The 26,609-nt window shown below is 42.9% G+C and overlaps 1 protein-coding gene across 3 annotated transcripts in view; it reads right to left on the bottom strand.

Moving 5' to 3' along the window:
- TBC1D5 (TBC1 domain family member 5) overlaps positions 1 to 26,609 on the bottom strand; it is a 545,405-nt gene that overhangs the window by 23,669 nt on the left and 495,127 nt on the right. The gene's annotated exons all lie outside the window — the stretch shown is intronic.

Here is a 26,609-nt window from a genome sequence, read left to right as displayed (position 1 = left end):
GATATTGTTCTTTGCCCTTTGTCTCTGCTGAGTTTCTCTGTTCTATTAGGACATTGTAGAAGAATGGAAACTGTCTGTTGGTTAATGACAGCTGTGGGGAATTTCCAAAGATGGCCACCATCAAGTCTCTCCCTTGGTGTACATCTTGTTTCCTCCCCTTGAACCTGAGCTGGCCTTGTGACTTGCCTAGATCCAGAGAATGCAGCAGAAGTCTAACTGTGGCAGCTTTCGGCCAGTGTAAGAAGCCTGCTGACTTCTGCTTTCACTAGAGAAAGAGAGCTACCATGTTATAAAGAAGTTCAGGCTAGAATACTGAAAGAGAGGGGAGAAAATATGGAGAGAAAGGGGCCACAGGAGCAGCTCGGAGTTCTAGACATGTGAATGAAGTCTTACTGGACCATTCAGCTCAACCCAACTGAAGCCAGCCAAGTGACCCAGTCACCATCATGCAGAACAGAGGAGCAGCCCAACCAAGCCTTGTCCAAATGTCTGCCCCACGAACCTATGAGAAACAGCAGTGCTGGTGTCTGAGGAGTGGACTTTTGGAGTAGTTAGCTATGCAGCAACAGATAACTGAAACAGGAGTAGAATGGAAAGAACACTGGACTGGTATATGGCCTGAAGAAATCTGAGTTGCATTTCTGATCCTGTCATTTACAAGTCACATAACTTTAAGTAAGCCTCTACCTAACCTGGGTCTAAATTCAGCACTCTCTGGAGAAGTTCTGCTCTCCAGAACTTCTGCTCATGGAGACCTTCTGCTCATGGAGACCTTCTGCTCTCATGGAGCTTATAGTTGGGATAAGAAACATATAAATTACTAGAGTATGATTAGAGCACACAAAAGTCTCGTAATTATATAAGAATAATTGCTGTGGGAATGCTGGTCCTTACCGCCTGTCCCTTCTACGGAAGAAGTTGCCATTTCAATGTGTTACTGACACAAACTGAACAGATGATCCTAGAATTGCAGTGAGGTGAGAGCTAAGCAGTGTGTTAAAAGAAAGGGCCAGCTGTGGCCTGAGTTCTTCCCTGCCCGTGGCTACCAACTGGGCTGCTGGCAGCCAGAGTAGACAGAGGGCACGAGGAGTGAACTGCACTGGCTCCTGGCTTAAAACATCTCCTCTATTGCATTATGTAGTTTCATCTGGATTCAGGAATCACTCCTTTAAAAATGCAAATGGAGGGAGCCTGGACTGGGGTGTTGAACACACAATGCTATAATATAGAGAAGATATCCTGTAGAATTGGGCACCTGAATCCTGTATAATTTTATTAACCAATGTCACTCCCATACATTCAATAAAACTTTTATTCAAAAATGCAAAAGTGCTTGGGAACTTTAAATCCCCACCAGACATTCCTACCTAAATGGATTTATTTTATTCAGTTTATTTTTATTTTAAAAGCGGGGAGGGAAGAAGCGCTTCCGAGGAGACATGCTGGAGGAGGTGAACCAGGCTTGTTGGTGGTGAGGCGCTGGGCAGGTGGAGGGGCGCAGCTCAAAGGGGGTCTTTCCCTCAAAACTGCACTGTGCGAGCAGGAGCATTACTGTAGTACACGTGGTGGACTGTGCCCTCTGCACTGTGCAACGCACACGTGCGCAAGTGTACGCTGAAGCCCCTAAAGCACACAGCCCACTGCACCTACTGCGTGAGTGTGTAGAGAAGTGTTTTCCAAGTCTGAACTGTTGCCTGGGGCTCTGGAGGCCAGTGCAGAGCATCTTGCTTGCCTAACTCCCCAGTAAACCTCAATACAAATGCAATGTGTACTGTAGAAAAGGCAATTTCCATTTCTTGAAACCTTTTTTATTTTTCCCAAAGGAAAGCTCGCACAAAGACCCGATATATGAGATAAGAAGAGCACTCCAGTTAAAAGAAGTCGAGGGGCCTAAGACGTTCTTCCATTTGAAAATTAGAAATCCAGTGTATTATCCCTCTAGAGTTTGCTTAATCTTAAATTACTCCTAAGCCTTTTAACTATCACTCAGACTTTATAAATAGAAACGGAATCATTTGGAGGCAAAAAGGTGGCTTGACATGTATTCTTCACTATATAATTACAGATAAAAGAAAGCCAAGAATCAGGCTTCTAAAATTGTGGAATTGACTTTCTTTCACAACATCGCTATCTTAGCTTCTCATGCTCTACATTCTTCCCAACCAACATGCTTCACACACTGACAGCTTTAATCATTTGTTTTCATTAAATTGGTCCTCTGTAATAAAAAACAAATGCTTGGCCAATTGCCTGAGGTTTTATGAAAACAACCAGTTAGTGTAATTTTTATGTATAAATAAGACACTGAAGAGAAATGTTTCTTGTACAGCAGGCCCTTAACACCTCTTCACTCAATGCTGTTTTGTTACAAAGTTGATAAATGTCATAGAAACTTAACTCTTGTTTATGTCAATTAGCCTACAGTACAGTTGGTTTTGTTGTAAGTCGTTTCACTAGAGTCACGGAGCATACAGATAATACTGAGGACTTGCTGTATTTACCTTTCCCTGTCTGCAATTACAGAAGGAAGGAAGGTAGAGAGGATGCAACTACAATAAGTTCAAAGGCAGTTTCTGCTGGTTAGCTACAAGCTCTGTAATCTTGGACAAGTGCCTTCAGTTCTTGGTCCCCGCCCCCCACCGAGCGGGATCGGGGAAGAACAAAATGAGAACAGCCTGAAGAGTATCTGGCACAGAGTAGGACCTCAATAAAAGCAATAATTCTTTCCTTTAAAAGTTTTTTATAATCAGGTCAAAACAGTGAAATAGACTTTAAATACAGGGTTTTATGATTCACTGTTGTAAAACACTGGTTTCCGGTTTTAAAAACTCTATGTGGCTTAGCCCAGAAAGATTAATTAGGGATTAAGAGCCCATCACGGTCCTCAATTCTGGACAGCAAAGTCTACATGCAAGGCAAGACGCCGATGGAGGATTAGGAGGTGGGGCCGCAGGCAGCCCACTGCGTGCAGCACCTCACCAGCGTACTTGGCAGCCCTGTGGGGACGACGAGAGCCACGCCACTGCAAGAGACAAACACTGAGCACCTGACCCTTCTGAAGCGATGACAATATTCCAGACCCTGGACATGGCATGCATCATTACCTCATTCAATGCTCACCACAAAACTGTAAGGTAGAGTCTCTCAGTATCGCCTACGTGAAACAGGGTCTCTGTAAACGCATCCCTGGTGTGTAGGCAAGGTTTAGAGAGCTGTGTGCGACCCGAAGTCCCTCGGCCCACTCCTCCCATTCCTTCCATGTGTGCGCGTTCTTTCTCATGCTTAGTTACTACGGTCCTTCCAATGAGTCATCTTATATCCAGTCTCCTTTAAGAGAGATTGAGCAATTAACATGGTAAGTCCTAACCCCCAATTACTTACTAAATTGTTTACCTTCAAAAAAATTTTAGGCATAATTGGTTGTGTTCTGTTTTGTTGTGTCTGCTGAATGATTTTCGTTTTGACTGTAGCTGAAGAAATAATTTGTTTAGAATTTGCTTTTTAAAAAGTGGTGTTTCTACCACTATTCATCCAAAACAGTTGATGTGTCATTATGCTTCTACTCAAGAACAGTATTATCTATCCCACTTGTTTAAACTGTTTTATAATATATGGATTTTATATATCTCTTATGTTAAATGCTTCCATATTTTTCTGCTATTCCATATATTAGGAAAAGCTTTTATAGTTTATTATTTATTCACTTGTTCATGAATTTACTCAATAAATATATTAGTTTGTGTTATGCCTTGTGGAAAGTACAATATGAATGAGATATAAATTCTGACCTGCGCAAGTTTAGAAGAGTAAGGCCTGTATATAACACCAGGGGACGCACAGGGAAGTTCTGCAGAAGATTTGAAAGGGGAGCTTGCACTTTTCTGGGAAGGGCAGGTGGCTTCCAACGTACAGAGGTGGATATGAAAGCAGATTTTCTGGAAGATGCAGCATTTTTTTTTCTTTTTGTATTTTTCTGAAGCTGGAAACGGGGAGAGACAGTCAGACAGACTCCCGCATGCGCCCGACCGGGATCCACCCGGCACGCCCACCAGGGGGCGACGCTCTGCCCCTCCGGGGCGTCGCTCTGTCGAGACCAGAGCCACTCTAGCGCCTGGGGCAGAGGCCAAGGAGCCATCCCCAGCGCCCGGGCCATCCTTGCTCCAATGGAGCCTCGCTGCGGGAGGGGAAGAGAGAGAGAGGAAGGAGAGGGGGAGGGGTGGAGAAGCAGATGGGTGCTTCTCCTGTGTGCCCTGGGCGGGAATCGAACCCGAGACTCCTGCACGCCAGGTCGACACTCTACCACTGAGCCAACCGGCCAGGGCCAAAGACGCAGCATTTTTAATGAGTCTTAAAGAAGGAGGGGGACTTGGCCCAGAAGAAATGATGGATAAAGATATCTTCGGAGGCAAGAACCTAGTAAACAAAGAAGTCAGAAGAGTGACAGAAGTTGAAGTCTGGCTGAAAGCCTTTTCTTCCCTTTTCATTCAGTACGATTACAGTTTTACTTCAGATAATTATGTTTTGGAGGCTGGGGTTTGAGATGCAGATGGTGTGGCCACTGCTCTGAACGTGCACCACGCTTAATGATTACACCGGCTGCAGCGGTGTCTGTCCGCGGACTAACTTAAACTCGGGGACCTGGGTTTGGGAGAAAAGGGGGCAGGACGAACGCGGGGTGGAGAGCGGCTTGGCTTCCAAGGGGGCGCCTTCAGATCACAAGAGAAGCAGACAGGAGACCGACACCGACTGCAGGCAGCAGGCACAAGCTAAATATAGAGGCCCGCAGACAGGAAAGGCGCCCGGTCTTTTTCGAACAGATGGGTGAACAAGAAGTGGGAAGTGCAGGAAATGGAAAGTCTCGAGGAAAAAAGTGGGAAGGCCATGGATGCTCTGAGGAAGTTGTGGCGCACACAAGGGCAAAACATACACACATGATGCGGAAGAAAACCAAGCCAGAGCATATGGTATCAGCAGAGGAAGACACTCCCGGGGGGAGGAGGGGACAAAACTGGAAGAGGAACACAACGGAGACTTTCTAGGAGTACAAAAATAAATGGTGCAGTCATGCCGGAGGGCACGTGGCGCGTGGTCACAAGCCTCGGAGTCAGCACGCGCCACGGCTGCCCTCGCCAGACAGCACCGCTCTCTGAGCCTCCGCTTCCTGTCTATAAAACAGAGATAACAATGATTCCTACTGCATATGAGTGCTGGAGGATTTAATCACATGAGAGTTTTCAGAGGAAGTACTGTGCGCAGTGCCTGGCATGTGGGAAACAATAAATGTTCAGTTTACTGTTGTCTCTAGTTTATTAATACAATTCTGGAAAGTTATTCCAAGGAACTATGGATATATGCAAAAACAAAAACCAAAACCAAAAATCCCCCCAGGATATTCATCCACACATTCAATGGCAACATGAACATACACACACAGTCTACACAAATCCTAAATGTCTAAGGATAGGTGACTTATGTAATGAGGTAGCATGCATAAACAGAAATATTATGCAACTTTTACATTGTTCTCATATGAGAACATTTATCCACAATCCATTATATACTACTAATTGGGAAAACAAGTTAAGTTCTACTAAAGAATGACTCTGTCAGAACAAATAGATGGCTGCCAGATGGGAGAAGGGTTGGGGACTGGGTAGGAAGACAAAAAGGATTAAGAAGTACAAATTGCCCGGGTTCGATTCCCGGCCAGGGCACATAGGAGAAGCGCCCATTTGCTTCTCCACCCCTCCGCCGCGCCTTCCTCTCTGTCTCTCTCTTCCCCTCCCGCAGCCAAGGCTCCATTGGAGCAAAGATGGCCCGGGCGCTGGGGATGGCTCTGTGGCCTCTGCCCCAGGCGCTAGAGTGGCTCTGGTCGCAACATGGCGACACCCAGGAGGGTCGCAACATGGCGACGCCCAGGATGGGCAGAGCATCGCCCCCTGGTGGGCAGAGCGTCGCCCCCTGGTGGGCGTGCCGGGTGGATCCCGGTCGGGCGCATGCGGGAGTCTGTCTGACTGTCTCTCCCTGTTTCTAGCTTCAGAAAAATACAAAAAAAAAAAAAAAAAAAAAAAAAAAAAAAAATAAGAAGTACAAATTGCCATCCATACCCATCAGATGGCTACAATGAAAAGTCCAGAGGCCCTGGCCAGTTGGCCTGGTATGTGGATGTTCCGGATTCAATTCCTGGTCAGGGCACACAGGAGAAGTGACCATCTGCTTCTCCACCCCTCCCTGTCTCCCTCCCTTTTCTCTCTCTGTCTTTCTCTTCCCCTCTAACAGCCATGGCTCAGTTGGATTGAGTTGGCTCTGGGTGCTGAGGATGGCTCCATAGCCTTGCCTCAGGTGCTAAAAATACCTTGGTTGCCAAGCAAAGGAGAGACAGCTCCAGATGGGCAGAGCATCGCCCCTAGTGGGCATGCCGGGTGGACCCTGGCCAGGGCACATGCAGGAGTCTGTCTCTTTGCCTCTCCACTTCTCACTTAAGAAAAATAAATAAATAAAGAAACCCAGAAAATATTAAATGTCAATAGGATGTGGAGAAATTGGAACCTGTGTACCCTGCTGGTGGGAATGTAAAATGGTGCAGCAGCTGTGGAAAGGAGTATAAAAGTCCCTCAAAAAATTAAAAATAAAATTATTAAACAATTCAGCAATTCTACGTCTGGATAGATACCCAAAATAATTGAAAGCAGAGTCTCTAAGAGATATTTGCACACTTATGGTCATAGCAGCATTATTCACAATAGCTGAAACATGGAGGCAACCCAAGTGTCCATCAAGATAGATATGCAAAACATGGTGTATGCATTCCGTGGAATATTATTCAGCCTTAACATGGAAATTACTGACATATACTGTAGCATGGGTGAACCCGAAGGACACCAATTCCTCTAGAAAATACAGGTACTGCCTGACCTGTGGTGGCGCAGTGGATAAAGTGTCGACCTGGAAATGCTGAGGTCGCCGGTTCAAAACCCTGGGCTTGCCTGGTCAAGGCACATATGGGAGTTGATGCTTCCAGCTCCTCCCCCTTCTCTCTCTCTGTGTGTGTCTCTCTACCTCTCTCTCTCCTCTCTAAAAATGAAAAAAAAATCTACTTAAAAAAAAAAAAGAAAATACAGGTACTGTATAATTATACTATATGAGGTAGTTAGGGTCATCAGAAGTCATAAAGACAGAAAGCAGAATGGTGGCTGAGGTGCAGGGTGCTGTGGGAATAGAGGGTTATTATTTAATGGATAAAGAGTTTTAATTTTACAAGATGAAAAGAGTTAGACAAGTTTAATACTACTGAACTATACTGTACACTTAAAAGTAGTTAAAGTGGTACATTTTAGGTTTATTTTACCAAAATGAAAGAAAAAAATATTGCCTCCTTGTAATTTATAAAGTTAAAAATGGCCTGCTTAAAATCAGAGGTGAGGTGAGCAAGGAGCTGAGTGTTTGCCAGTCTGACCCCTCAGCAGGCCCTGCCGACGGAGACCTTCCCAACCCCTCCCCTGGGGCAGCCCAGGGAAAGCTGTGGGGAAGGGACACCTGGGAAATATAGGGAGAAACTTAGTTTTCCATGCAAAAATTTTCTCCACCCAATTGCAACTTGACTTTTAGCATATCTCCAGAGTTGATCAATGATAGATCAAGTCCACATTCGCTTCACTGGTTTACATGTGAAAGAGTTCCAAACATCTTTCTGAAGCCATAGGTATCGGCAGGTTAAGGTACTTACCTTGGACCACGTGTTTGCTGTAGGTGGGGCCTATGGATGTGGATTATAAATAATGTTTTAAAATTAGATCTTGGAAGGCTCACAAAATTAAAGTCATTTCCTGTATTCAGCTGCCTACTGAGGAAGCAAATAAAGATCTTCGTTTCTTACCCCATTTTATTCTTTTGGTTCTACCTAATAAGGCAATAATTTCCCACTGTCCAGTCATGAGGAATTTCTTTTCTTTTTTTTTTTTTTTTTGCAGATAGAGCTAACCTCTCTATGCTTTGGATTTCTAATCTGTAAAATGGGTAGTAACTACAAGCACCTCACAGCAGACCTCACAGTCCTCTGAGGACCAAACGAGCTAATCCGTGTAGACGCTGAGAGCAGAGGACCCTGTGGAAAGCATTCTGTAACCATAATCAGTTAGCCATCACACAAGGAGAACTTGTTCACACCAGGATGCATTTTAAAATGGCTTTATCTATAGAAAATCTCATTTCTGATTGGGTATTCAATTAATCTTACTTAGACTAATTCTTTTCCGTTTTTAATATGTACAAACCTTCCCCGGGGACCACTGGTAAATGCAGTCTCCTGTAGCAGGCCTGGGCTGGGCCCTGAGATGTTGCATTGCTAACAAGCCCTCAGGGGACGAGTTCGCAGCTGGTCTGTGGACCACACTCCGGCAAGGGTTAGGTGACCTCCCCTCATGCTTTCTTCTTTCCTTCTGAATACAGCTTCCAGTCCCCCTGGAAAGGCTGTGAAACACTTCACTAACTCCCTACGCCGAGGCAGTTTTAGCAGATGGCGGCACGGTTACGTGCTTATTTGGTAACAGTCCAGGAGACCTCTTCTCAACCGGAGTAGGATGCTGGGAGGTAAGATGTGGGAATGACAGGCTCCCAAGGCAGCTTTCCAACCTCCCTCAGCCAGTTCTGTGCACAGTGGCTTCACTATCTGTTTAGAACTAATTCTTAGGCTATTCGGTATCAATTTATTTTCCTTTAAACACAAGCAGTTATTTTAAAACCAAATATAAATTAATTTTGTTGGATTATGCATGCTCTCTTCTGTAATTTTGATAAGGCTATAAGTATCAGAGAATAAAAGATACTTTTCAAACATGAATGCAATAAAAAAAAAGGCAGAATATTTCCATAATCCATGGCAGGTAAATCCAGCTCTCATTTCCTGAAGACATTTTTATAATAATCAAAATGAATATTTGTTAAATACTTTTAAGCTTTAGAAACATGCTTTTAGGCCTACTGCCATTTCAAACACCATGAGTTATTTTAATCCAGTTTTTCCTTTCTAGACTCTGTTTACAAAAAAATAAAATAAACAGAATAAACAGACAAGAATGGTACTAAAACATAGTATCATGTGCTACAAATTCTAAAGTAAACTGATTAAACTTATAATCCTGAGATAAATACAGTGGGAATTAAAATAAAATCTTAAAGTAGAAAACCTTACATATGTGTAACCTGTGGAAGAATAAAACCTTATTTACATAGTTACAAACCTTATAATTTGTACAAATCCTGAAAGTACCATTTAAAATAATTATATGCATATTAGGAACATTCTAGCCTTTAAAAATTCAAAAGGCATAAAAATGTTAAGCATGCCTGACCAGGCGGTGGTGCAGTGGATAGAGCATCAGACTGGGATGCGGAGGACCCAGGTTCAAGACCCCAAGGTAGACAGCTTGAGCGTGAGCTCACCAGCTTGAGTGTGGAGTCGCTGGCTTGAGCTGGAATTCTAGACATGACCCTATGGTCGCTGGCTTGAGCAAGGGGCCACTCGCTCTGCTGTAGCCCCCTGGTCAAGGCACATATGAGAAAGCGATCCATGAACAAGCAATCAACGAACAACCGAGATGCTGCAATAAAGAACTGGTGCTTCTCATCTCTCTCCCTTCCTGTCTGTCTGTCCTTATCGGTCCTTCTCTTTGACTCTGTCTTTGTCAAAAAAAAAAAAAAGTTAAGTATAACTGTTAAGGCAACTGCCTGTCTTTTGAACATTTTAACTTGGAAAAAAGTCTCTCATAGAAGGATTGTGTTTGGGGGCTTATTAAATGGCATTTGTGTGGAGAAATGTTCTCATCTTTTGGACTTTTAGGCTATACCTCCATGTTGTCTTCTTATAATTAAGCAACCCGACCAATCCTTTGTAAATGAAAATAGCTCTCCTCTCCACTAGGCCAATGAGCATGGAGGTTACTTTATCGAACAAGGGTTTCCCCTCTCCACTTAGGCATGATCAGATCAGCGGATGAAACCACCCAGCCAGCACAGGGACTCCAGCTGAGTTTCTCATCATTGCTGGCTGGGCTGAACCATCTGTGTGCTTCCCCTGGCTGCTTCTGGCACCAAAAACTAGGCCTCGCACAATGGCTGACCCAGATGGAAGGTTGTTTTTCTTACGACAAAGCTAACTGCCCTGAGTGAGAATACAATGTGCACCCTCTCCCATCATTCTCTGGACTAATGACCCTCCCAAAGTCCAATTAGAGGCAAGCAAACAACAACAACAAAAAGGCACCATATAGCAAATCCAAGCTGAGGATCAAGCATGGTTTAAGAAACACTTTAAGTTATGATTGGTGAAGGAAAGCAAGGTTTGGAACAGCTTTGATTAACACAAACGCTACCAATTTTGAGACTTCTGTAAAGAAAAAGAAAAGGTGAGAAGGAAGTAATTCCCTGTATTACCTGCTCTATTTGCATGCCTGTCACACTTTCATTAATCCACTCCTTAAGCTGATATCTAGAACTCAGTCTCTCACTATGTACCAACAATCCCTGTTAGCCTTTATGTGGGGTTGGTGCGACCCCTGGGAAATGGGGTGACCTTTCAGGCCCTAGAGGCCAGAATGAAGCCTAATACACTGAAATGCTTGCATAGCGCATAGAACCCTCAACAGCACTCATTCATTCCTAAGCACCTACTGAGTGCCAGACACAACATCTGCCACAAGGGAGACTGTGATAGTGACAGGTGCCTGCAAGAGCCTTTTCACTGAGTACAAGTAGTTCTCGGAAAGTCAAGGCAAAGGACACATTTACAGATAACCTGGCCACTCCTCACCTCAACAAGCTGCTCTGTAGGGTTTTTTTTTTGGGGGGGGGGGGGGGAACTCTGGAATTTGCAGCTTAACCAGGGCCACAGTTGCTTAGTGACAGTGCTTATAGCTTTCAGAGCAGAGAAGGCTCCATGGGACACAAGGTGCTTGGGGCTAGGACTGGAAGGAACTCGATGAATTTTGTGGCCAATGAACAATTCTGGTCAGAGGATACAGTGGAGCGAAACAACACAGAGGTGTGAGACAGCATGTTTGGTTTGGGAGAACTGAAATAGCTGTTGCTTTCCAAGGGTCGTGGAGGAAGCAGAGGGAGAACTGAAGATAAGGCTGGATGGGGTGAGATGGTCAAGGGCCTGCAGCTGTGCCTTAAAACCCTTGGCATTTACCCTAGGGAGGTGCCCCTGCAGAACTCTGACACCCAGACATTCACGGGAGCCAGCTGGTGTTATGAAATACTTTGGATGTATGTAACCACTAATAAAATAAAATAAATTTATTCTAAAATATCTAACTAACATAGTACCGCTGGTTACTGAACTGGTAACAAAAACAATAATACAGAAAACTGCCATCTTTCTCTATCGTTATTCTCCCAACTCATCAACATCAGAAGCTATACGTGAAACCCAGAGGAGAATCAGTTCTGTTATAATGCTTGTTTTCAAAAATGTGAATTTGTTCCAACGAGACTGACAAATTAGGGAACAAATGAGTATAACGTGAATTTCATGTTTGCTCATATACTTCACCCATAAGAAACCCTCGGCGAATGCAGAAAACAGCACGGAGCCAAATCCAGGCTTGTAGGATTACACAAATACGTACACAGATGTGCACACCTCAGATACCTGCCAGTCGCCTCAGTTCACAGCGCGTACGATGGGCGACACCCAGGATCCCAATTGGTCAGATTCCAGATCATTCTCCTTCCACTACATTGTGGTAACTCACAAGCTACAAACCTTCAAATGTCCACCTCTCCAACCAGGCTCCAGGTCTTGTTCAAGGTAATGGATCATATTTATTGCAGTATTAACTTATTTCTTAATCATCTAACGTATGTAAAACCATGCTATCACTCTTATTAGATCCCAGCCTTGTTTGGTGTGACAGCAATAAAGCTGTAGAATGTTCTTTCCCCCAACCCCATCTTTCTCATGGGCCCTGTGTTTATTTTAATTTTTGTACCATTATTTTTTTATTTATAAATTAAATTTAATGGGGTGACATTGATCAATAAGAGTACATAGATTTCAGGTGAACATCTCGCTAGCATTTGTACTACTGATTGTGTTGTGTGCCCACCACCCAAAGTCCAATCACTTTCTGTCACCGTGTATTTGTCCCTCTTTACTTCCCTCCCCCCAGACCCTTCTCCCTGGTAACCATTTCACTTTTATCTGTGTCCATGAGTCTGTTTTATATCCAGCCCTGTGGTTTTTAATATGTGATTCTGCACAGCTTGGTGATTTTTGTGCAGATATAAATTGCCTTAGAGCCAACTGTTTTGAAGATGACTATTCATTTGAAGAGGAATATCTTCATGACAATCAAGTTTATTGTAAGGTCGGTGGATAATGGGGGATGGTCACGTGGGGAACTCAGACCTGCGAACTTTGGCTAGGACCGCCCACAACCAAGCGCGCCAAACGAGGCTTCACAGGAACTGTTTGGAAAAAAGCGACCATCTACCAGCCAGTGGGATTTCACCACGCCATGTTAGCTTAACTTCCCTAGAGGGACCCCTTTAAATATCTCCCACGCGGTTTAATCCGTGCAACTTCCCTGGCCTCCATCTTACCTCGGGGTCAGGGAACCTTGCCGGGCGGGCGGGATGTGCTGTACTCAATAAAACCTTTTGTTATTCCACACTTGGTGGCTCCGAGCCCTCTTCCTTCCTTCTCGGCGGGGAAAAATGCCTTACATTTATGTGTTTTTCCACAAAGGTAATTGTTTGCAGAAAAGCTGTGGTCTAGAGGCCATGGCGGCACGCAGGGGGCTGACTAAACTGTGACTGTGTAGGGGCCGGAGCTCCCAGCGCCCATCCCTGACTTCCGAACAGGGCCAGCGGCCATGCCTCTGATCTCAGGAGGGAGTGGGCCTAACCCGAAGCTGTGGGGCGAGCTGGGCCTGATGGATTTAAGGGGCCCCCATTACCTTTATAATAATGGCTGTAAGAATTCTGGCCAATGAGACCTAAGGGGAAGTCTTGGGGGAATGGTTCTTGGCAAAAAACAACAAAAACAAAAGTTCTTAAGACAGAGTTGCCAGATATAACAAATAGAAATATTGGATATACAGTTAACTCTGAATCTCAGAAAATCAACAAATATTTTTAGTATAAATATATCCCATGCCACTTACAGGGGATCCTTGGATTACAACAGTCTCCACATAGGATGTTTCAAGTTTAGGATGCTTACTCCTATAAAAACTTTAAAAACTTGAGATGTGAGTGTTTTGGCTTACTCCATTAATGTTGTACTTATGGACTACGTGGGCGAACTAGTACCAGACTACGCTGGAACAATTCTTTAAGAAGGTAGAGAGGCCTGCAACAGATCCTGTACCCTCTACATCAGCTGCTTCTCGAGATGAAACACCTGTAGTACAGGTAGAATCATCCCCAGCGTCTCCTGCATGCTCCTTAGGCAATCCTGATTCACCTGACCCAGTATCCCCAGCACCTTCTGCAGGGTCTCCTGTCTCTCCAGCTTCCTCCTGCTAGTAGGTCACTCTCTCCCACCTTGCAATGCCCCTTCCAGTGTGCAAGCCAACCACAGGAATAAAGGAATCTTTTTTACACTCATTTTTTGGTCATTTTTTCTGTTACTACAGTACAGTGTACAGTACAATATATTTATGTCCCTTTTCTTTTTCTGTGGCTTAGTTGTGTTTTGTGTTCTAGATTATGATTTTACAACTGTGTTAGGATAGGTAAGAAACTTAGGCTAGGGTGTGTTTCTACTTACACCAAAATTCGAGTTATGTCACTGTCATAAGAATGAACTGTGTTGTAACTCGAGGACCCCCATGTATAAGTATGAGACATACTTATACAAAAAAATTATTCATCATTTACCTGAAATTCAATTTTAACTAGGCATCCTGAATTTTACCTGGCAAGTCAATCTTAAGAGAATGTCCCAAGAAGACATGGTCTGTCATTCTCCTCTAGATGTGGGTGAATAGATACAGCACCTAGAACTACTGTGGCCTGTTCTGGGCAGGACAGAGAGGTGGAATGAATCTGGTTGCTTAAAGACACTGGTGAGCTTGTAAATGACGGGTTCTAAACCTTGATGGCATATCTGAATAACTTGAGAAGCTTTTATGAAGGCCCAGGCCCCACCTTAGAGATGCTGATTCAGTTCTTCGGTTCCTGGTATTTTTTTAAGCTCTCTAGGTGACTCTAATGTGCAGTCATGGATGAGAAGTCCTTCACACTTAAATTTGACCTAATAAATTATTATTTGAATCAATTAAAGTCAGATTCTCTGTTATGTTCCACTTAAGAAGTCCTAAAAATGACACTCACTTTGGAATGGAATGCAAGTGCAGTCTTTAAGTTAATTAGTCCATCTCAGGAATTTAAACCTCTATTCCTGGCAAAATAATTAGGCCTCCTCATTTATTTGAGAAAAAGAGCTGGTTTCTGCCCAATCTTCAAACCCAGTTCTTAAGACCTTCATCAAGACCTTGGTCATAGAGCCTGAGGGTGGACGACTGACTACAGACATTGAGAAAAGAACCTATACTTTATTTATGCTGGGCAGTAAAAACAGGTAATAGTTTCACCACTGTCCAGTAGGATGATATTAACATTTGTTGTCTAGAGATGAATTTAAGATTTCCATAAACGTTAGCATTATCACATAACGGTACCTTGCTGGTTTCATTCTTATTTTCTTCAATTTCACTTTAAACGGTATTGTTCTTAATATTTTATGGATCATAGGTCTCTATATCATGATGAATGAATAACAGGCGCATGTGGAACATACAAACAGGCTTCAGACAAGACTGCCTAGTCCTGGCCAGGTAGATCAATTGGTTGGAACATCATCTCAATATACCAAGATTGAGGGTCTGATCCCTGGTCAGGGCACATACAAGAATCAATGAATGCATTAATAAGTGGAATAAAAAAACCCTCTCTCTTCCTTCCTCTCTATCTAAAATCAATTAAAAACAAAAAAATAAGACTGCCTAGAATTTCGACTGAGAATATCCTGAAGTTAAGCTACGTGGGCAGCATTTTTCACTGTTTACTGTAAATTGACTGGGGCATTATTCTGCATATGAGGCCTTCTTCAATTCTTGACTGTGTCATAATGGGTGAATATGTGTATGTGGGATAGGTTGGTGATATAATTTGCAAGTTTACATTTCCTTGTTAATAGAACCAATATGACCTAAGTGGTTACATAGAAGAACTCAGGAAAATGTTGCAAACTTTCATGATCTTGTTTATAATTCTGTCCTAACTTTGGGATAGTCTCCAAGAATAAAGGTGATAGTGATCAAGAGGTCAGTGACCACCTGAAAGTGACCTCGGATGCCAGTCTGAAAGGCCCTTTCTGTTGCAGGCACAGGTATGGTTAGAATGGATTTATTTAATGAGATCAGGCCATCATCAAGAGGCATCAAGGAAGCACAATGAGAAAGCGAGGAAGCTTTAAAGCAGACCAGTAAGAACATCAAAAGTGAGAAACAATTGGAAAAGACAACCAAAAGGAAGGAATTGGAGTGTGGTCAGGGGTCCAGTAAAATATGGTGGGTGTGGCGACAACAGAAGCGTCCCCTGTCATGACTACTTTTCCAGTTAAAAAGTTTTAATTCATTTTTTATTTTTTTCTTTTGTTTTCAAATGTAGCCCATAACTTTCTGGGATTTAGTATAAAACCAATTTGTTCATGGCTTACTGTAATCATTATGCTTCGAGTTATTTCTTTTAAAGTTTCTACCTACTAACCTAAGTAACTCTCGGAAATGTTTTGACTGGAAACGATACAGGCTCTAGACCCGTGATGGCGAACCTTTTTATAAAAACCGCCCACTTTTGCAGTGCTGGTCAACCTGGTCCCTTCATGGTGGGCAGTAGCAGAGCAACCAAACAGCGCTGTGATTGGCCCACCATGCAAGCTAGAATGCCCACTAGTGGGCAGGAGGGACCAGGTTGACCAGCACTGCAAAAGTGGGTGGTTTTTATAAAAAGGTTTGCCATCTGGGCCTAGCCAGTTGGCTTAGGCAGGCGTCCCCAAACTTTCTACACAGGGGGCCAGTTCACTGTCCCTCAGACCGTTGGAGGGCTGGACTATAAAAAAAACTATGAACAAATCCCTATGCACACTGCACATATCTTATCTTAAAGTAAAAAAAACAAAACGGGAACAAATACAATATTTAAAATAAAGAACAACTAAATTTAAATCAACAAACTGACCAGTATTTCAATGGGAACTATGCTCCTCTCACTGACCACCAATGAAAGAGGTGCCCCTTCCGGAAGTGTGGCAGGGGCCATATAAATGGCCTCAAGGGGCCGCATGTGGCCCGCGGGCCATAGTTTGGGGACCTCTGGCTTAGAGGTAGAGCGTTGGCCCGGTATGTGAAAGTCCTGGGCTCAATTCCTGATCAGGGCACACAGGAAAAGTGCCCATCTGCTTCTTCACCCCACCCCACCCATCCCATCTCTCTCTCTCTTTCTCTCTCTGTCTCTCCCCCCCCCCCAACCTCTTCTGCAGCCATGATTAAATGGTTCAAACAAGCTGGCCCTGCTAACGATGGCTCTATGGCCTCACCTCAGGTGCTAAAATAGCTCAGTTGCTGAGCAACAGAGCAGTGGCTCCCGATGGGCAGAGCATCGCCTGGTAGGGAGCTTGCTAGGTGGATCCTTGTTGGGGCATATGCGGGAGTCTGTCTCCCTGCCTGTCACTTACTTAAAAAAATATAAATAAATTAATTAATTAATAAAAGACAAAAGACAGAGTACTAAGTTGGTGACAATTCTGATGAAAAGGATGGAGGGATTTGCTATCATCATAAATAAAAAGGAAGTTTGGAAATTGGGTTATATTACATTCTTGTGATCTATGTATTCAAGGCTTTTAAAATCCTGAAGCCACATTGTAATGACAGGGCCGAGAAGGGTCTGGGTTGTTATTTCATATATTTTAAAAAGTTGCTCATGTGCCACTTTTTTTTTTTTTTTTTTTTAAATCATTGCCACAAAATAGAAAGGTCCTGAATTTTTCCAACAACTACAATTCCCTCTTGGGGCCTTTGCCAACCCAAGACAAGCTTTCAATTCAATTAGGAAAGTCCATGCCCTTTGGGTACAGGCCTTGGGGAATGGATATTGACTTTGTCCCATCTCCAAGCAAACAGAGCCCTGGCCCGCGCAGGCTGTTCAGTGAACAGAGCACAGGCTGGCTCTAGCCCTGTGGCACTGCCCCCGCAGCAGGGCTCCTGTGAGACCTGCAGGGCCCGCATTCCTGAGTGCCCTGTAACCTGAAACTCTGCCCTGTCCTCCCGGCTGCAGGAGTCAGGCTCCTGGGGCTTCCTGCCCCCAGTATTTCCACGTGTATGGACTCTGGTCCGCGGGCATCTGGGAGGGAGCAGGGTTCGGGGAAGGGAGGAGGCTGTGGCAGCCCGAGCGCCCCCAAACCCTTCAGGCACGGGGCTCCTCCGCCTAAGGTTTCAGGGCAAGGCAAAGGCCACCTGTGTGACACACAGCTCCCTCCTCGTTAGTAGGCGTAGGATTCCTATGACTGGCACAAAGCCATTCTTCCTCAAATTAGAACCCAGTAGATTAAAAATACAGCGTCTTGGAAAAGTTAACGGAGGGGTTTCAAAGAATAAACGATGAGAAGCTATGGGGCAGAAGCTGAAAAAGCAGGAAGGTGCCATGTGAGAAGGAAAGAGGACGACAACCTAATGGCCGCCACATTGACCTCTGGCCGCGACTGACCTCCGTGTGCACCCAGCAGCTCAGAGCCCTCATTTCCTTCCCTGCCCTGCACACACACTGTAAGGCACTGTCCCCAAGGCGATGTGGCATTGCAAGACCGAATAAATGTAAAGTTTTAAGACAGATCATTGGAAAGGAACAAATGCCATGACTGACACATTACACTTAGCATGACTCAACCCCTGAAATTTCTGTCCCAGGGTTCTAAATATCTCCAACTGCTTCGCTCGAGCTCTCCCCAAACCACGGTCTATGCCCCCTGGGCAGTGTTCAGCGTGGGGGCCGTCTGGCCGCTTTCTATTTCACGGAGATGATGGAGATGAAGACAAATGATGGAGGAAGAAGGCCCAGCATGTGGGGGACAAGGGTCTCATTTGTCCCCAAAGGACACCATCTTCACTGCCCTAAAAAGGACATTGCAGTCAAGATTCGGAACTCCATTTCCTGTGGTTCTGCTTTCATGGGCTCCTACGAATTTTGGTTGAAAATAACTTTACTGAAGCACGAGGATGTTAAAAAGTTGGTTATAAAACCTGTTTACAAAAGCTAAATTTAAATGTCGTGCACAGACTGTTGAAAACAGCTCGTTATGATCCTCCCTGAGATGTTCGCATTCCTTTACAATGGGATTATGTGAACTGGGTGAGGAAAAGCTGGGAGAGGAGGAAGGAACACTCCTACAAAGATACAGGGTCCGCCCTCTTTGACCTTGAACGGGAGCGCTGGCAAAAGGCTGTGAACAAGGCTCATATAGCATCGAGTGACTGACTAAATATCATATTTCAAATACCTGAGTTCAGTTTGGCCTTAGACTAAAATTCCTACCATGAGACTTAAAAGAAGCTAGAAAATATGCAGATGTCTAAATTCATTTTATGTCTATTTATTTTAATAAACTGTATTAAATAGGATAGGCATTTTAAACAGCACTGTATTTTAATGCAATTATCATTAACATTAATGGTTAAATAATAAAGGATTAAATATATATTACAAATTTTAAAAATCCTATAATTAGATAAACTCTAGATGCCAAGTTTCAATTCCATATAGAACCCCATAAAGAAAGCCAATCAATACTTTCCACATACTATGTGTTCTTAGGGAGTGTACATCATTGACTGGAGAGAAAAATCAGATAACTAGAAAAATTCTGTTCTATTGGGAACGCCACTTGCTCAGTTTCTCCCTTCCACCTACCAATTTAACTCAAGTCCCCTAGAAATTCACCACACTAACAACTGGCTCTTTTCAAATGCAAATGATTTAGGGAATGATTAGCCATTTTGGCAATGAATAGTTTAGGGATAATTCCTCTACAGAACTGCTCAGTCACATCCTCCCCACCACCTTTCCACACTGTCATGGGCTTCTCGGAAGCTTTCCTTTCACCTGAGATTGGTTTGGGAAGGGGCACGGGATTTAATCCGGGTCACTCAACGAGATGGAGGGGAATGTCCCAAACCTCCAAATAGACTTCTCAAGGGGATGTGCATGTGTGAGAAGGGTGGTGGGAGGGGTAGCTACCTGGCTCTGATGCCGCCCACGAGAGCACGATGGGAATTGAGGACAGAGCCCATATACTGAGGAGGGCAGCATAGAAAGACGGTGATGTCAATGAATGAAGAATTACCCAACTCTAGACATGCCTATCTCAGGACTCTTGTTATTTGAAATAATAAGCAACAGATTTCCTCATTTAAGATAATAATTTCTCCTATTTCACCAAAAGCAACTGGATATAATCTCAACTATTTTACATCCTGCCAGAGGGTGCGAGGGAGAACACCTACAGCAACATGGCTGACCGCCCGTGATCTTCACCGCCATTCATCTGCCCTAGGAAGTTGCTGCATATCCACATGGGAACAATGCTTGCATTGAAGGAAAGGAGAAATATGTTTGTGGTTGAAGTCTGATCTCTCACATAAGGTTTTCTAGACCAACACAGCCCACAGGGGTCTATCTTCTGAATCCATATTATTTATTGTCTTTACTGCTTATACGGAATTTAACTATATACTCCCTGCCATATTTTTGGTGTCATTGTGACTTAACTTCTGATGTGATTCTCCTCCTGCAATTTCACTGTAAGCATCCTCATTGGGACTGCTCTCTGATAGTTCTTATACAGATATGTCTTAAATTCCAATTTCTAGAACATGACCTGAAGTAGATTAGGTAGTGTTCAGGTTGTCTATACCTCCAGAGGCAAATATAAGTCTGCTTTCGAATTTGTTTTCATTCATCTGACAATTTTTGTTATCGTCAGGATAAAGAATAGATCCACGAATATTACAAAAAGAAAGTCTATTAGTACGACCATAGTATCTATTCACACTACCAAATGGCAATGATGGTGCATGCAGGGGTCATGGAGACACAGGGTGAGCACCCCCAGTGGTGAGGTGAACCAGCAGGGTTTTTTTTACCTCATTACACATCTTGATTTATGTAGGGATTTCCAGCTCAGCCAATTTTTGATTTCCTGTGGCTTAGAGAGAATTCTGAGTGGATATGTTTAGAGTTTTAGATATTGGTATATAATTATAACAAAGCATAGCAAAATGTCTTGCAATTCATCAGGAATATTTTTAAAAATCTTTTAATTGGCTGATATGTTTAAATATTAGATCTAATTCACACAAACAAAAAGTCTTAAGAGTTTTTCTTATATTCAGTATTTTCCCTCCTCTTTAACCTTAGCAAAGCTATTCTTGGAAAATGATATGGTAGTAACTGTATTTAACAATGTTAAAATAAGTAAAAATTCTTTAACAGTCAGATGAATGACCAACAAAAACAGGTTTCCAGGAAACTAAGTATTAGATGTTATTTATATTTTGCAAAATAAAGCATGAAATATAAAAAGTATACAAATTATTGAATTTTGTTTTCAGGACTAAAAAGTCAGACCGTTTGATGAAATAAACCCTGGGTCTGAATGAGGTAAGCCTGGCAGGCTTCTCTGGGGAACAGAGCAGTGGGAACACTACTCAGGAGCAAATACCAGCCCGCAAACCAATACTACTGGTCATGAAGGAAGCTCATTTTAAAAACTTCCCACTACTTTGCTCACATTTCAGAAAAGTATGATGATGTCATACTTTTATAGGCATGTCTTTATAAGCATAAGGGACAAGACTTAATTGGGGAAGTAGCAGGAATAAATGTGCACAACTTCATCTAAAGATAGCCTGTAGGTTTCGGAAAGGTTTTATTTGAAACATAAAAAGGCAATACTGAGAGAAAATCAGTTCTGAGACTTAGTACATGACACTTGTCCAGAATATGTCACATCTTATATTGATTCTGATAGTCCTCTCTCAATGACTAGGTTAGAAACATAAGCAGATTTAGCTGCACTTAGGCTGAGAACTACTACTAGATTATCTGTGTTTTAATGTCTATTTTCAACTGCTGTTTCATCCTTTTGTTAACTGACATCAACAATTTCTTGACCCTGGGCCACTTTAAAAGATCAACTGAGTCCTGAAATCTGAAAGATAATCATATTATTTAAGGCACTGGGGACCCAAAGCAAAAGATGTCTTTGCTTCAGTTTTGGCCACTTGACTGTGTGAAAAATTGATAATGGTGATATTAATGAAAAAACTATCTTGAAGGTTTTTGAGGACATGGAATACCCCTGACCACACTGACCTGAGCTGGAAGTAAAAGCAAAGTGGGCTCAGGGATGATGGGTGCTCAGTCACAGGCTCTGGTGCTACTGGGGCCACTTGGGGGGCAATATGTGGTTCCCACTGGCGAATGACTCCCAATTATTGGCCTGAACATTTTTCAGCTGTGCACTGGTACACTGTGATAAGCAGCCCTCTCAGCTTAAATTAATAAAGGTTTATTTCTCACTCACATTTCATGTTTATCATGGGTTGGCAGATGGGCTCTGCTCATTGTGCCAGAGGGAAAGAAAAAAGTGGGAGGATCTTGCAGTAACGATATATACATATCACTTCCTCTCACAACTCACTGGACAGAGAGTCACATGGCTCTCACAGATCACAGGGAATAAGGAGGAACAATGGTATCAGTGCCTAGAATGGGGGGAAACTGGGATGATTTGGCGAAGAGCACTGACTACCATGTATTATTTCATAAAATATATAAGCTAACCCATTACTTGGAAAACCACCCGCTATCTTGTGAAAATTTCTGTCTACGTGCTCCCCACAAGTTAAGAAATATATTAAAATCTGAATAATAATTTGGCATTCTGTTTCTTGGTTCACAGCAGGTCTTTGTGGGGGGTTAGACTGACTCTATTTCTATTTTTGCTCCACTTCTCAGTTTTAAGTCACAGCATCACCATAAAGAAAAGTAATTAATTGGTGGTGTCGACTAATCCATATGCCACCAAACTACAACGTTGCAAATGAAACATCTCTCCATATGCCTTTCTCATTTGTTATTCCTTATTCTAACTCTTCATAGACATATTCTTTGTACAAGCAGGCATCTCCTCTTCTAATTTATTATGTCGATGGTTCTATTTTTGTTGTAATTTGAAGTTATTACTTTTAATCTAAGTTATAGATGTAACACTTCGAAGAGTCAAATGGTTCTACAAGGCTTGTTATGAAAAACGGTTCACACAGCCCCACCCTCCACTTCCTGCTCTCCAGAAGTAACCACTTTCAATTCTTTTACCTATGTTTTCATCTCGTGGCTCTAGCTGATATTGCTACTTCTTGATTTTTCTCGAGCAGCGATTTTCAACTGGTGTGCTGCCAAGAATTTTTAAAACATGCAATAGCTATTTAGTGACCTCTTTTCCCTTAGATTGTCAGATAAAAAAAATGACAACAGCCAACACAACAATAGCTACCTGGTGTGAATGCCCTGTCTTGAACCATACATATATAGGTTATATAAGAGACTTGCCTCTTATTGGTCATGTTGCATAATAAGGTTGCATCTGATTGGTTAATTCTTGGTATCAGAAATCCTTGTATAGGAGTATAGGCACCTGTTTTTTTTAAAAAGTCACTTTGGAGTAAAAAGGGTAGGTAATTACTATTATTATTATCTTTATAAACCAGTCAAAATTATACCTATTTTGTTTGTTGGTCAGATTGGTAAAATATATATTTTTTATTGTGCTGCAGAATTTTAGTAATTAGATTATGTGTGCTATGAGAAAAAGGTTGAAAATCACTGTTCTAGAGTACCACACAGTACTTTTCCACTGTGAAGGGTGAGGCTTTAGCTCTAATGACCACTGCCGCCTGCTCCCCACCCCGCTGCATGCAAACACACAGTTCCTTAAATGAATTTTAGCATGATTTTGATTAGCTTGTCATTAGGCTTACATTATAAGATCAATGTCAATTACAGTCATGGCTCACTTACAAGGTTTATTACAACCTTTCTTTTCCTGTAGCTACTTTGTTTTTCTTTGAGGTTGCTGACTGTCCTGTATTGTACTGGCTTATTTTTTCTAAAGTTCTCACTAATTTAAATACAAACTCACCTCTAGTTGTATAAATTTCTCAGTTTGTTCAAATATATTAGTTGTTCTTACACTTTCATCTTTTTGAGGAAAAACTTACTGGAATCTTCTTGCTTCAGTCTGGGTTGGCCGCTGCTCTCTGGATATGCTAAGGTGTGTTATACACGGTTTTGAGCTCTGTCTACATGATCATTTTTGGGATCTCCCTCCATTATCATTCTGGGGAATATATTTACTTGTTTACATGTACTCCTCATCCTTGTGTAGATCCTCATTTTTGTAGAGCATATCCTACAGTAGATTTTGAGATGCATGGGAACAAAGTTTTTGAATCCTGAGTGTCTGAAAGTAGCTTTATTTTACCTTCACATTTAATTAGTTTGGTTAGGTGTTGAATTTAGGTCGGAAGCGATTCCCTCTCAGAACTCTGAAGGTATTCCTCCATTGTCTTGTTTCTGGTGTTGCTATGGGAAATTTGAAGCTATGCTAATCCTTGATCCTTTGGAAATCTTTCTTTTCACCCAGTTCTATAAGTTTGCAGCATTATCACTTTGTTCACAGAGTTCTGAACTTTCTCAGTGATGTATCTGTGTGTGGGTTTGTATGTACTTGTGTGGGATATTCCATGAACTTTTTTAGTCTGAAAACTCAGGTCTTTAGTGGAAAACTTCATTGAATTGAATTGTCGACTCTTGCCTTCCTTTCATTTTGTCTGTTCTGTCTTTCTGGAAATCCTGTTTTTTAGATTTTGAACCTCTGGGGTTGCTTCTCTAATTTTATTTCTTACCTTCTATTTCTGCCTGTATTCTATTTTGGGGGGATATATCCTCAATTTTATCTTCCAAATCTCCTATTTTTACATTGTAGATATCATATTTTGATTCCTAAGGGTTTGGTTTTTTTTTTTGTATTTTTCTGCGGTTGGAAACGGGGAGGCAGTCAGACAGACGCCCGTATGCGCCCGACCAGGATCCACCCGACATGCCCACCAGGGGGCGATGCTCTGCCCATCTGGGGCATCACTCTGCTGCAATCAGAGCCATTCTAGCGCTTGAGGCAGAGGCCACAGAGCCATCCTCAGCGCCTGGGCAAACTTTGCTCCAATGGAGCCTTGGCTGCGGGAGGGGAAGAGAGAGACAGAGAGGAAGGAGGGGGGGGTGGAGAAGCAGATGGGCGCTTCTCCTGTGTGCCCTGGCCGGCAATCGAACCTGGGACTCCCGCACGCCAGGCCGGTGCTCTACCACTGAGCCAACCGGCCAGGGCTGATTCCTAAGTTTTTGTTGTGGTTGTTTCCTAAATGAATATTTTTTCTGAAGCATTTTACTTTGCTTCTTCGCTTTATACCATTTTATTCTTTTTATGTCAAAATAGTTTTTACCTAAAGAGTCACTCAGAAAATGAATTTCACTTAAAAAATGATATAAAGTGAGATATTTTGTGCTAATACCATTGACAGCTATTTTCTAATCACAGATAAATAGCATATCCAGAGCTCAACTTGAGGTATTTTTGCTTAATTACTGTGTACCAGGTATCACATGAAAACATCAGGACATAAATGATACTTTTCCTTCCTCTCTTTTTTAAACGTGCCACAGGCACCCCTGAATGCCGTCCCCCAGACCCAACCCTGTCCCCAGCTCCACCCCACCCATGAGGCTGGAGGAAAGAGCGGGATTGTGGGCGGGGGAGGATGTTTCTCACACCCATCTTAAGTAATAGTAACTATTTTATCTTTAATGAAATAAGGGGGTTGAGCAGCACTCCAAGGGCTTTTTACACACTGTCCTATACAGATGTCAGGACAGTTTTGTGAGGCTGGTACAGCTGTTGTCACCCACGGAGAAAGAGGTTCAGTGAGGGGGTTATTAAGTTTTCCTCCTTGGCTTTGGGGCCGGGCACTCTGCCCTCAGAGTCTCAGTTCTGACCTTATCACAAACACAGGGATTTCTGTTTAGGTCATGTCAGATGTCCCTGGATCAGACTGATTGTTTCATAACATACTTGATATGAAAGTGATGATGACAAAATGTCACATATCTCTGTATTCCTACTTAGAATATTATTTCTAGTTTTGTTAGTTTTATGAAAATTGCATATCACAGAGTTGTAATACTGGGATTGGATTGTACAACCTGTCGTTTATTGAGGGATCACTATTATTGTAACATACATTCATTCACCCCTTCCTCCTTCCCTCCCTCCCTCCTTTCTTTCCTCTAGACTGACTGAATGCCAGCCATGTACCAGCACCATGTTAACTGCTGGATAAACGATGCCTTTTCTATTTGGTTTTATGTGCCTCTCACTATCAGGTGCTCTTCTCAAAAATCTGGGGACCCTTGGCTGCCTTGTTCATATGAAACGGTGTGAACTAAAAGGTGAGGGAAAGGCCTGTGTTGGATGGTGCTGGGCTTGATGAACTAACTGCTTTTATCCCCGAAGAATCAGTCAAGTCAGAATTGTGTGTCTTTTGTTTAGAAACCCCTTACTGCCTGGAGGTGCGTACACACTGGGTTCTGGGACGGGAGCGTGGTGAGGCCTCCTGCCTCACATTCAGTAGTTAACTATACTCACCAGTCTCTTTCTAGTTGGGTAGTGCCGCACTTCCAAGTGCCCGAACCTGCTCAGTGCAAAGAATCAAACCTCCAGTCTTCTGCCAGGGTGAGCAAGGGAATCTCACTGCTTTCTGAAGAGACTCCTGACCAGTCCTCATGTCTTCAGTTCCACCTTTACCCCATTTCCACTTCCTGAGCTTCTGGGAGATTTTAAAGCTAAATCAAGTTGCTTCTTCAAGTTTTTACCTACTGCTGACTTGGTGTTCGGCTTTCTTAGGCTGCCAAGTTAGTTAGCACTTAACATCTGCTTTCCAAGTAACACAAATTTGTTGCTGTTGTCTTCTCTTCTGTTTTCTCATTCCTCAAGAGTCTATCTTTAACTCCCCTAACTGTCCCTGGGGTGGAACTGAAGAGGGCGCGGCGCTAACTGCCTGCATCCATGCTGCCCTCTCAAATGAGAGTTTCACTCTGTTCTTCTGCAAATTACAGGATCACGATTTCTACCCACAGAAAGGGGCCCCACGAGAGCATGCAGTGAGCTCTTCCTTCAGAGAGCAAAGTGATGTTGTTTAGTTTGCAGATGAACCGGTTAAAGCACCATGAAGTTGATGTCTTGCCCAAGGTCACGCGCAGTCACACAGATAGATATCATGTTGTTATCTAGCCTGCGTACCGTAAATGTTTCACTGGCAAAAGCTGTACATTTTTTTTTTTCTTAGTTAGGACTATTTCAGCAACAGAGGGCAGAATTCTTCTCTGTGAACTATTGTGTTAAATTAGCTATAAAATGTGGCTAAGTGTTTTAT

Source organism: Saccopteryx bilineata, chromosome 10 (assembly GCF_036850765.1).
Source record: "Saccopteryx bilineata isolate mSacBil1 chromosome 10, mSacBil1_pri_phased_curated, whole genome shotgun sequence".
NCBI lineage: Eukaryota > Metazoa > Chordata > Mammalia > Chiroptera > Emballonuridae > Saccopteryx > Saccopteryx bilineata.
Note: the sequence above shows the minus strand (reverse complement) of the source record. Positions and strands in the feature narration are given on the sequence as shown.